Raw genomic sequence first — 10,616 nt, forward strand, 5'->3', positions numbered from 1 at the left:
AAGGAAACGCTTTTGCTGCTGGTGGGAATGTAAATTAGTACAGTCACTATGAAAAACTGTATGGAGGTAAGGCATAGGCTTACCCAATGATCCAGCAGGCCTGCGAAGGAGTGTATATCCAAACAAATGGAAATCGGATGTCAAAGAGACATCTGCACTCCCGCAGCATCATTCCCGGTAACTCTAAGAAGGAACCAACAAAGATTTTCACCAGTGAATAAGTGCATGAATAAAATAAATAAAGACAAAAAGGAAATGTGGTATATACACACAACAGAATATTATTCAGCCACAAAAATAAAAATAAAAACAAAATCTTGCTATTTGCTGGTGTACATCTGTGATTCTTGTTCCTGAGAGGATCTGAGCGATGATAAGGTCAAGGGCAGCCTTGGCTACACAAGACCCTGTTGAAATGAATTAATTTACTGTCTGTGGCAGTGTGGATGAGCCTGGAGGTTATTACGTTAAACAAAATGAGTCAGATACTGAAAGACAAATATTACATGTTCTCACTTGTGTATAGAAGCTAAAAGAAAAAAAAATTCTCAAGATGTTAGTCTTACAGAAGTAGGGTGTAAGACAGCAGTTAGCAGAGATTGGTGAGGTGGGGAGTGTAGACAGAGGTGGAGGACGGTGAGTGGGGACAGAAACACAGTCCACGGGGGCATGCTCTGCGGTTTGTTTGCTTTTAGTTTGTTTTTATTATTTTAATTACTTATGTGCATGTGAGTTCGGGTGCCTGCTGGAGCCAGGTGCATGCATCAGATCCCCCTTGGAGGTGGAATCAGAGGCAGCTGTGAGAAGCCCTGTGGTTCCCATGCTGGGAACACAACTCCCATGATCTCAAAGAACAGTAAGTGCTCTTAACCACTGGGCCATTTCTTTAGCTATTTTTCAGTCAGGGTCTCATTGTATAACCCAGACTGACCTGAAACTTATAATGTAAATCTCACACACACACATGTACTTGCAGAGGGATTTGATCATCATACTATAAAAGAGTATTGAAATAAATACCACATCTCATAAACACCCTCAATTACTATTAAACAATTAAACAGCCAGGAGAGGTGGCACATGCCTATAATCCTAGCAACTAGAGGAATAAGAGGACTGAGGCTGAGGTCAGTCTGGGATTTCACAGTGGGACCTTGTCTCAGAGGGAGAGGGGGAGGGAGAAAGAGCCAGAGAGCCCAGTGCTGATGTTGTAGTACATCTTTAATCCCAGTACTCCTGAGGCAGAAGAAGGTGGATCATCTCTGTGAGTTTGACGTCAGCCAGGTCTACACGTACCTTGTCTTAAAACAACCCAAAAACAAACAAATAAGCAAAAAAAAAAAAAAAACCCACAAAAAAGAACAACCAGTGCTCTTAACTGCTGAGCTATCTCTTCACACCTTACACACCTATCTTACTATTTAATACTTTGCTCTAAATGACATATGATTTCTATCAATTAATTTAGTTTATGTTCTTGTTGCTCTTTGAAACTTTCATTTTATGGTATTACTGTTTTGTCTGCATGGATCTCCTGGAATTGGAGTTACAGATGGTTGGGGGCTGCCCCTGGGTGCTGGGAATCAATCCTGTGTTCTCTGGAAGAGAAGGCAGTGTTCATAATTGCTGAGCCATCTCTCCAGCCCCTCTTGCTGCTTTTTAAATTTCTGAGAGAGAGCGTTAGCTGTTTTCATACAGTCTGTATGATCTTGAACTCGCTGGCTTTCTGTTTCTGTCTCTCTGGTATAGGAATTACAAGCAGAGCCGCCATTCCTCAATTCAAATTGATTAATTCATTAATTGGGTTTTTCGTGTGTACATGCATGTGGATGTGCACCTGCATTCAGGAGCCCGTGCCTGTGTATGTACTGAATGCCATGCCCAAGCTGACCTCAAATGTAGATCACCCCCCACTTTATTTACTGAGCAAAATTTCTCTTTGAAAAGAGGAATTTGAAGATTCCAGCTGGGCAGCTTGTCCTGGTGATTCGGTCTCTTCCTCTAGAATGCTGGGATTACACAAAGCCACTAGGCCTTCCCAGCTTTTTTGTTTTGTTTGAGACTGGGCTTCACTATACAGCCTTGGCTGGCCAGGAACTGTCTCTGTAGACCAAGCTGGCCTCCAACTCAGAGATCCATCCTCTTGCTGGGACAAAAGTTCTGAGCCACTGCTGCCTAGACCTCTGTCAGACTCATATGTAGGTTTCTAGTCTTGGTGCCAGAGTTCATCCCTAGTAATTTATTTCAAAGGAAACTTTGTGTTGCTTCTATACTTACAACTCAGTAATGCTTGGCCTGTGTGGAGTATAATGATAAACATGAAACAATGTTTTCAAACTGTTCCTCTTGAGGAGTTCAGTTGTTGCTGTTCTTCTTGAAACAGAGTTTCCACATCTAGCCTAGGCTGGCTGCAGCCAAGGGTCCTCTTATCTGAGTTGCTGGCACCCTGGCTTGGAAGAGGAGGCTACTATATTGGTTACTTTTATTTTGTGTAAGTGTCCGGACTCGTGCAAAATTGTAACAATGTTAGCAATGTTATTAAATAACCACATTTACTATTGTGGGTTAAAACACTCCCTGGAAAAGTGCTGGCTTTCAATTAAAAGGAGAGAAGCCAAGTGTCACAGAGGCTTTCTAGAGAATTGGGAGCATAAGCTCTTGCTTAACATGTGTGAGGCCTTGGAACATTCTAGAACTTCCCTGGGCCTTCTACTAATTGACTGCCATTAGAAAGAAAAATCTGGTAAGTCAAGGAAGTGAAAGGCCTGTGTGGTGGAGCACCTGTTCCTGAAAGAGAGGAGGCCTGAGGGTGCCAAGGAGGTGAGCAGGACAGGAGGGAGACTGTAGATGGGGAAAGCCCTTCCTAACCTCATCACCATCTCCAGTGCTACCCAAATCACCTTACAAGATTACCTAGCCAATGAGAAACACCCTTGGAAGGCAAGGTCAGACACCCTGTGCGGCAGATGCCTCAGCTGTCTACTGCCTTCTCCCCAGAGGACCCAGAGGCTGTGGTGCCTCCCACTTCCTTCTGCCTTGGGTCATTTCCTAGCCACAAACTATGCCTAGCAGCTGCTCAGGCCAGATGTGTCGGAGAGGATGGCTTAGCGGCAACCCAGACCCAATTGCAGACTCCAGGGGAACACCTTAGGCTACCTTGCCTCTTCCAGGGTCACTTCCCTCTGACCTTTATGTCCTAAAATTCTGGATCAAAAGCCTGAGAAAATTCCCAGCTCATATCCGCACACTGCCCATCCTTGTACAGATAACCTGTGTCCTCAGAAGGATATTTACCTTTTCAAAGGTTAAAAAAATTAAAGGGGAACACTTTAAGATGGATTAAAACAAATAAACAACATAAAAAACAAACAAACAAAAACAAAAACTCTCCATGAAGCCATCCTGGTAGCTGACACATGCTCACCATTCCTGCTACTTAGGAAGCGGAGACAGGAAGACACCTGACCCCAGGAATTAGGGCTTGGATAACACAGGGTAACTATCTAGTGGGGGTGGGTGTAACTGATCTTTTACTACTTTGTAGGTTATTCTTTCTTCCACTCTTTTCCACCCCTTTTCTTCCACCACTTCAAGCCCCTGACACTAGATACAAAAATAAATAAATAAATAAATAGTAAAGGAAAGGGAACCCTCAATTAAGTCACAGGTTGGAAAGGGGGTGGAGTTTTCGTTAGACTACCTCCTGCTAATTAGGGGCGTTACTTGGGGCAAGTTTGATCTTCAGCCAGGGTATCTAATTTCTTCTTGTTGTTTCTTTTTTTTGGCACTCAACTACTTAACAAACCACGACTAACAATGACCAACCACAACCAACCAACAAACCACCAACTCTCTCAGTGTTCTAAATTTATATACCCCCTGAAAAGTCCCCAGAATCCCAAACGTCACACCATCACAGAAACTATGTGCAGCTGGTAAAATCATGCCTCTGCCAGAGCATGAGGTAAATCATAGACAGCTACTGTGAAGCAGTCCCATATCCGCACACCTGGAATAGAAATGAAAACATGTTCTTACAATATTTCTGTTTTTTAAAGAAACCAAAATTCTAAAATTCTCACTATAGTTGGGGGTGTGGGTTGTGGGGGAAATGAGTTTGGACACATCGGTGGCTCAGTTGTAGAGGGTTTATTTACTACAGGGAAGGAACTGAATTTGTTCCTAACACTGCAAAAAATGTTTGTTTGTTTCATTTGTCTGGTTTTGAGTTCAAGCCTAGGCTGGCCTCGAACTTGTAGCATCCTCCAGCTTCAGCTTCCTGGTTACAAAGATTACAGGTTTGAGCCGTGATGCCCAGACCCCCCACCACCATTTTTTTAAAGCCTTCTTTTCAATTATACAAAAACTCAAACTTCAGAGACTATATAGCTTTCCTGAAACACAGCTAGAATCATTTTTCATCCACCCTCTGCGGCTGCTTTCACTCTACAGTGCCAGACCTGGGTAACTGCAACTAGAGTCATATTGTTTGCCCAGATCAAGGTTTTCACAGAAAAGGTTGGCTGACTCCTGATTCATAATCAGGGACAAGGGGGAGGCTCAGGCCTGGCTACCCAATAGATGGGGGGAGGGGCGCCAAGCCCAGCCAGTTTAGGGACATCCTGAATCATAGGGTTTTTCCTTTCCTGCTAGCACATCTGTGTGCCAGTGTTCCATGTCTGAGGCAGCCATCCCAAAGTCCTGCAATGAGGCACTGAATGTCTTTATATCAGAAAAATACATGAGTTCCCTGCTGTTCCGCTGGTCTCAGTCATGCCACCACTTAGTTATGGATATCTCTTTCAACCAAACCAAACCTGCAGCAGCACCCGGAGATCTGATCCAGAAGTCCGCTGAACATTGTAAGAAACAGGCCATAGAGTGGGGGGGTGGGAGTGAGGCACTGGTTCGTATAAAAGGGGGGTGCAGAGGTGAGGACCTGGTGTGTGTGGCCCTAGTGTATGTGGGCAGGCGTAGTGGGGGGGGGTTGGTACTTACCAGCAGAGTTAAACTTTTTTTCTTTTTAAATAACTTCTCACTCTATAGTCCAGGCTTGCCTGGAACTTCCTAAGTAGTTCAAGCTGTCTTTGAACTTGTCATCTCTCTGCCTTTGTCTCCCAAGGCTAAGGATTACAGTCACAAATTCTAATATGAGGTATCCCAGCTACGTAATTTGAGTACTTCTATTATCTATCTATCCATCCATCCATCCATCTATCTATCTTTTAGGCAGACTTTATCTATACAGTCCTGGCTGTCCTGAAACTAACTAACTAAGTTACTAACCATTTATTTATTTTTGAGGCAGAGTATCTCTGCTACTCTGGCCTGGCTTGCCTGAAACTCACCATGTATGCCAGGCTGGCCTCAACCTCATAGAGATCCACCTGCCTCTGTCTCCTGGGTGCGAGGATTAAAGGCATGTGCCATCACACTCGTACAGAACACTGTCTGCCAAAGCTGGGAATGATCCTGACCAGCCTGGCAGGATAACTAGGCTAATTGGATGAAATGAGATCTGGCCACCAAACACAACGCCACCTGGCCCAGCCTCCCTCCAGCACAGCACTATTTTAGCTTAGCTCCCCCTGACAGACCAAGACTTAACAAGATCTGGGCCACTTCCCAACCTTTACACATTTTCGAGTTCTATCTGGGATATCTTCTCTTTCACTTCACCCCCAGCCCAGATCAATACCCAACCGTGCTTTATGTTCACCTGGTTAAAGATCTGTGTGTATGTAGTGCTGGTGATGGAACCCAGGGCTGCGTACATGCCAAGTCAACTCTACCGCTAGGCTATCCCTCACCTTTAATATATGTTACTTCCTTAGCATTGGACTCAGCCAGCAGCACCGAGACCCTTGTCTGAAGAAAAGAACAATTCTTACATGAATCCTAACACTGAACACATAACTGACTTCTGTGCTTGGAGACATCAGTCAGCACTAGGATCAGGGACCATTGTTATCAGCCAAGTCACCAAGAAACAGTAAAAACACAAACACACTCACACACATACAAAACCATGGCATCCAACAGACTACAGAGCAGATACTAGCTTACACAAGTAACCTTTACTGCAATGGTCAACACCCACAAATCAACTGGAAGCAGAAAACGTTGTAGGTCGGGGCTCTGTTGCACGCATCTAACCTGTTGACCATGCTAGCTCAGCAACAGGGGGCATCCTGGGGCCTGAAGGTATTTCCCCTTCTGATCACATGGCTGTCTGAGAGATGCAGCTCATTGCTGCTGCCCTGCACACCAAGAAAGGAACCTTCTGCAAACTGCTGGTCCAGGGAAAGACCAAGATTGAAACTGAAGTAAAGGTCACATTGCACAAAACACATGTGGCTTTTGTATCCATAATAAAGCCAGAAAGCCAGGAAGTTGAGCCATTATAAGCCAGCGATTGCCTGCAGATGGACAGCTGAAATGATGAAATGAGCTCCTCCGTGCTCAGCCCAGGACAGGAGCATTGGGTGGCAACTTTTTTTTTTTTTTCCTGTTTTCTTTTTTTGAGACAGGGTTTCTCTGTGCAATAGTCCTGGATGTCCTGGAATTTACTATGTAGACCAGGCTGGCCTTAAACAAATTCAGAGAGCCACTGCCTCTGCCTCCTGAATGCTGGGATTAAAGGTGTATGCTACCACACCCAGCTCAGGTGACAGCATTTTTGATGTTCTGAAAAGTTCAAATATGACTGTCACCAAGTACCAGGGATATTGACTTGAGGAGACACAATCCAATTTAGCAAGCCTTCAAGCTTGTTAAAATGATGTACATCCAGGGAGCTTCTAGCTTTTCTCATTGCTGGGTGTGAGCTCACAGTGGGCTGGTTTACCCTGTCTTGTCCACATTGTGTGTGCTGTTAGTGTCAGGAAATGTGTCTGGCACACAGTAAGTACTGGATAATGGCTATACTTCCACTGAGAGATAGAGGCTAGTCTCATGGGAATGCGGAATAAGGGATATGAAGGCACACCATGGGTTCACCCCTGGACTAGGTCCTTGTCCCCAGGCACAGAGCTTCCTTTTATACATGGGCTAGAGTGAGGCTGCCCAGGGCACAGATATGGGACCTGCTTAACCCTGTTGTGTGTGTGCACCCACAGGCAAGCACTCCAGCAACAAAGCCACATTCCTATCCCCAAATCTCCCTCTGATCATGTTGATAACCTTCAGCAAGTTCTCTGGCCTCTCTGAACCCCAGCTTTTTTGGACACCAAGGTGGGGTGACTCTGCTATCCAATGGGGGCCTTCTCTCTACAGTACTGGCCATCCTGTGGATTATGTAAGGGTTCAGAATGACAGTACACAGGATGCACAGTACCTGTCACCGAATAGTTTGTAAACACAGGCTTTCAGTCCTAACAGTTCCCACAGCCACTCTAAGAGTTTTATACTGCTGTGCCCATTTTATAGATGTGGAAGCCGAAGGCAAGGACGGTTCAGCCAGTTATCTAGGGTCATAAAGAAGGGAGGGCTGGCTCTGGAGAGTCCAGGCTCTTGTTGGTAACACTTGGCTGTTACATAAGATATAAGAGGCCATTTTTTTTTTTTTTACTAGATACAAAGGTTCTTCCTGGTCTGCTTGGCTCCATTTCTCAGAATGATGAGGGCAGCCTGGATCAGCCCTGCTCTTATTTAGGATTAGGGTCGAGGAGAACCCCTCTCTTCTCCTACCCACTTGGGGAGCTTTTTCACACTGTACACGATTGGCTTTTTTTCCCCCTCACTCTGGCACTTCTGAGTTCCACCCTTTGGGGTGGGGTGTTGGCTTGTCACACGGAGTTTGACGGCCCAAAGGCAGAGGTAATTGCTGGCTGAAAAGGCAAGAAGGCGCGGTGTGGGGGAGGAGAAGCCTCCCAGGCTTGTAATAGGCACCCTCGTTTCTTCTCGAACTCTCGGTCAAAGGGCCCTTGAATCTGGCTGCAAGCTGGAATCCCCTGGGAAGTTTTTAATATCCAGATCCCCACGTCCAACTCAAACCAATTACATCTGGGATTGGGGTGGGGGTGGAGGTACGGAACCCAGACAGCCAATGCACGCCCAAGTTTGAGAAGTGCTGGGATCCCGGATCAACCCTCGGCTCGGGCTGCAGGCACCCTAGGACAGTCGTCCCACCGTTCTGTGTGGGGCTTGCTGTGTGGGGGCTGGGCACGCCTTTCAGAGGCCCGGGCTCGTAAAGGATGTCTGGGTGTGAGCCAGGGACCTGGGGCTCTGCTCATCTTAGGCCCGGCTGTGGGACTGCGGGGCTCCCGGTCCTTGGGGGCAACGGCACATGTGGCCGCTCTGTCCTCGCTGGTCAGCAATGCAGCCCGCAAACGGGGCTCCGCGGCCGCCAGCCCACCCCAGCTTCAGACATTCTAGGGACACGCCCGAGGAATCCCTACCTTGGCTGCCGGCGCTGTCCTCCAGTCCCCGGAACCCTAGGACTCTGGTTCCATCTGTCTCCCTTGCCGGCTCCAGACAGGCGCCCACTAGAGCGCAGGCGCCACCTAGTGGCCGTGGGGCGGTAGCGTGGGCAGGGGTTGGGAGGTGGGAGCCCTGTGCAGGGCGGAAATGCAGCTGGGCCTTCCCACGTGGGCGGCTTCCAGCACGGCGGAGCCCGGGGGCGCAGATCCGGCCTGGGCCGCACCACCTTCACTCCTTGGGGAGCGTGGGGAACAGAATTTGCTGTACTTTTTCTTGGAGGCGTGGAGGAGCTGTCAGGTCTGGGCCTCTGACCTGGGATCCACCCTGGGATTTTCCTGGCAGGACTGATCTTTCCTTTCCACCATCAGCTTTCAGGGCGCGCTAGCGTGGCATGGCTTCTCCTTTAAACGCGCTGGGAGCATCCGAAGATGGTCAGGACTAGGCTTATTTCAAGCCCAGGGATTCCGGTCCCTATCAGCAGCCCTTCTTACCACCTCCCATCACTTCCCTCGTTTCTTGATCCCTCCGTTACCTAGGCTGACCCGTATGAAAGCCCCAGTCTGTGCCAGTCCTAGGGTGGAGTCCGGGAGACACAATTAGAACCCTTGGGAGTTGGCCACCCAGGTGGAGTTTCTCGCGGAGGCTCATTAGCATGTCTTTGGCTGGTTCTGGAGGTCATATAGCATCGCCGACTCCTTAGCAGCCACCCCCTTCATCATTGTGACTCCAAAAACATCCCTTCGGATTTCCAAATGTCTCCCTGGGTGGAGGGAGAACAGCTCCAGGCTGAGAACTAATTAGCTGATAATTAAGATCAGATGACACTAAATGAAGTACTCTGTCCACGGAGGAAGTCCTATTACCATGCTTTGCAGAGCTGAGGGCATCTTCAGGCCCGTCCCTTTCCAGCGGTTTTCAGTATTTTCTTCTAACGGAGGCATTGGGAACAGTGTTGCAAAAACAGTGGATTAGCAAAAATACAAAGAATTAAGGGGTGGGGGTTGGTTGTACTCGGAAGGCGGAAGCCACTGGGAGTCCCCGGCCTGCTTGGTTTACATAGTACAGCTCCAGGCCAGCCTCAGAAACGGCTTAGTGGGTTATAGGTACTTCACCCACCCACGGTTACGTATAGATATAAATTTAAAATGGTGGATGATTTAACGCACTTGTGTCTCATTTGTTTCCTCTTTGAATGAATATTAGCTGAGCATCTATACACCAGACACCTGAGCAAACAAAAGAGGGATCCACTCAAGAACACCACAAAAATCTGTGCCTTCCACTTGCCCAGAAGGCTACACATGCCTTTCGGCGTGCACACGTGAACTCACAGCGTGCACGCGTGAACTCACAGCATGCACACGTGAACTCAAGGCAAGAGCAAAGCAGAAGAGCATGGAGTGCGAAGGTGGGCAGAAAGGTCTCCACCTCGCGGAGGAACTGCGGGCATCAGCTACCAGCAGAGGGAGAGCCAGCTGCCTTTGAACAGTTTGACTCCATGGTATATGGACCATACTCTAGGGAAGGCTCCGAACCCAGGAATAGATGGGCAGCACACCCTGGGGAGGGGGAGAGAACCTGCAGGAAGTGGAATGAGTAGGATCTGGCAGGAGTTGGGTGGTGACTATAATCAAAATACAGTGTTAAAAATTCTCCAAATCTATCTATCTATCTATCTATCTATCTATCTATCTATCTATCTATCTTTATATGTACATACTCCTTTCTGTCTCTCTCTCTCTATATATATACACACACACACACACACAGAGCACTCAGCTTGATACAATTCAGTTTTTCAAAGTCAAAGTACAGTGTTATAAAATAATACTTCTCTCTCTATATGTATATACATATATATGTATATATGGCTTTTCCTCTGCTGGTAGCTAATGCCTAGTTCCTCAGCTAGGTGTAGATCATACACACACACACACACACACACACACACACACAGATAGACAGATAGATAGATATAGATAGATAGAGAGAGAGAGAGAGAGAAAGGAGAGAGAGAGATTTACTATGCAGCCCTTGGCTGAGGTAAATTTATGACATAGACCAGGCTGGCCTTGAATTTGAGACCTGAGGTTGAAGGTGTACACCACACCCAACTTTAGAGAACATATAAAGACATTATTTTTAAAATGTTCTGCCTTCTTCTAATTCACTTTTCATGTAATATCTAAACACTT

General features: G+C 46.9%; 1 protein-coding gene across 1 annotated transcript in view; it reads right to left on the reverse strand.

Annotated features, from left to right (window-relative positions):
- The window catches only part of Chd9 (chromodomain helicase DNA binding protein 9), a 209,112-nt gene extending 200,639 nt beyond the window's left edge, over positions 1–8,473 (reverse strand). The window contains exon 1 of the mRNA XM_060392237.1: positions 8,400–8,473. The gene's annotated coding sequence lies outside the window, so the exon portion shown is untranslated. The remainder of the gene's footprint in view (positions 1–8,399) is intronic.
- Between the last annotated feature and the right edge of the window lie 2,143 nt (positions 8,474–10,616).

The sequence above is a fragment of the Meriones unguiculatus genome, chromosome 10 (assembly GCF_030254825.1).
Source record: "Meriones unguiculatus strain TT.TT164.6M chromosome 10, Bangor_MerUng_6.1, whole genome shotgun sequence".
NCBI lineage: Eukaryota > Metazoa > Chordata > Mammalia > Rodentia > Muridae > Meriones > Meriones unguiculatus.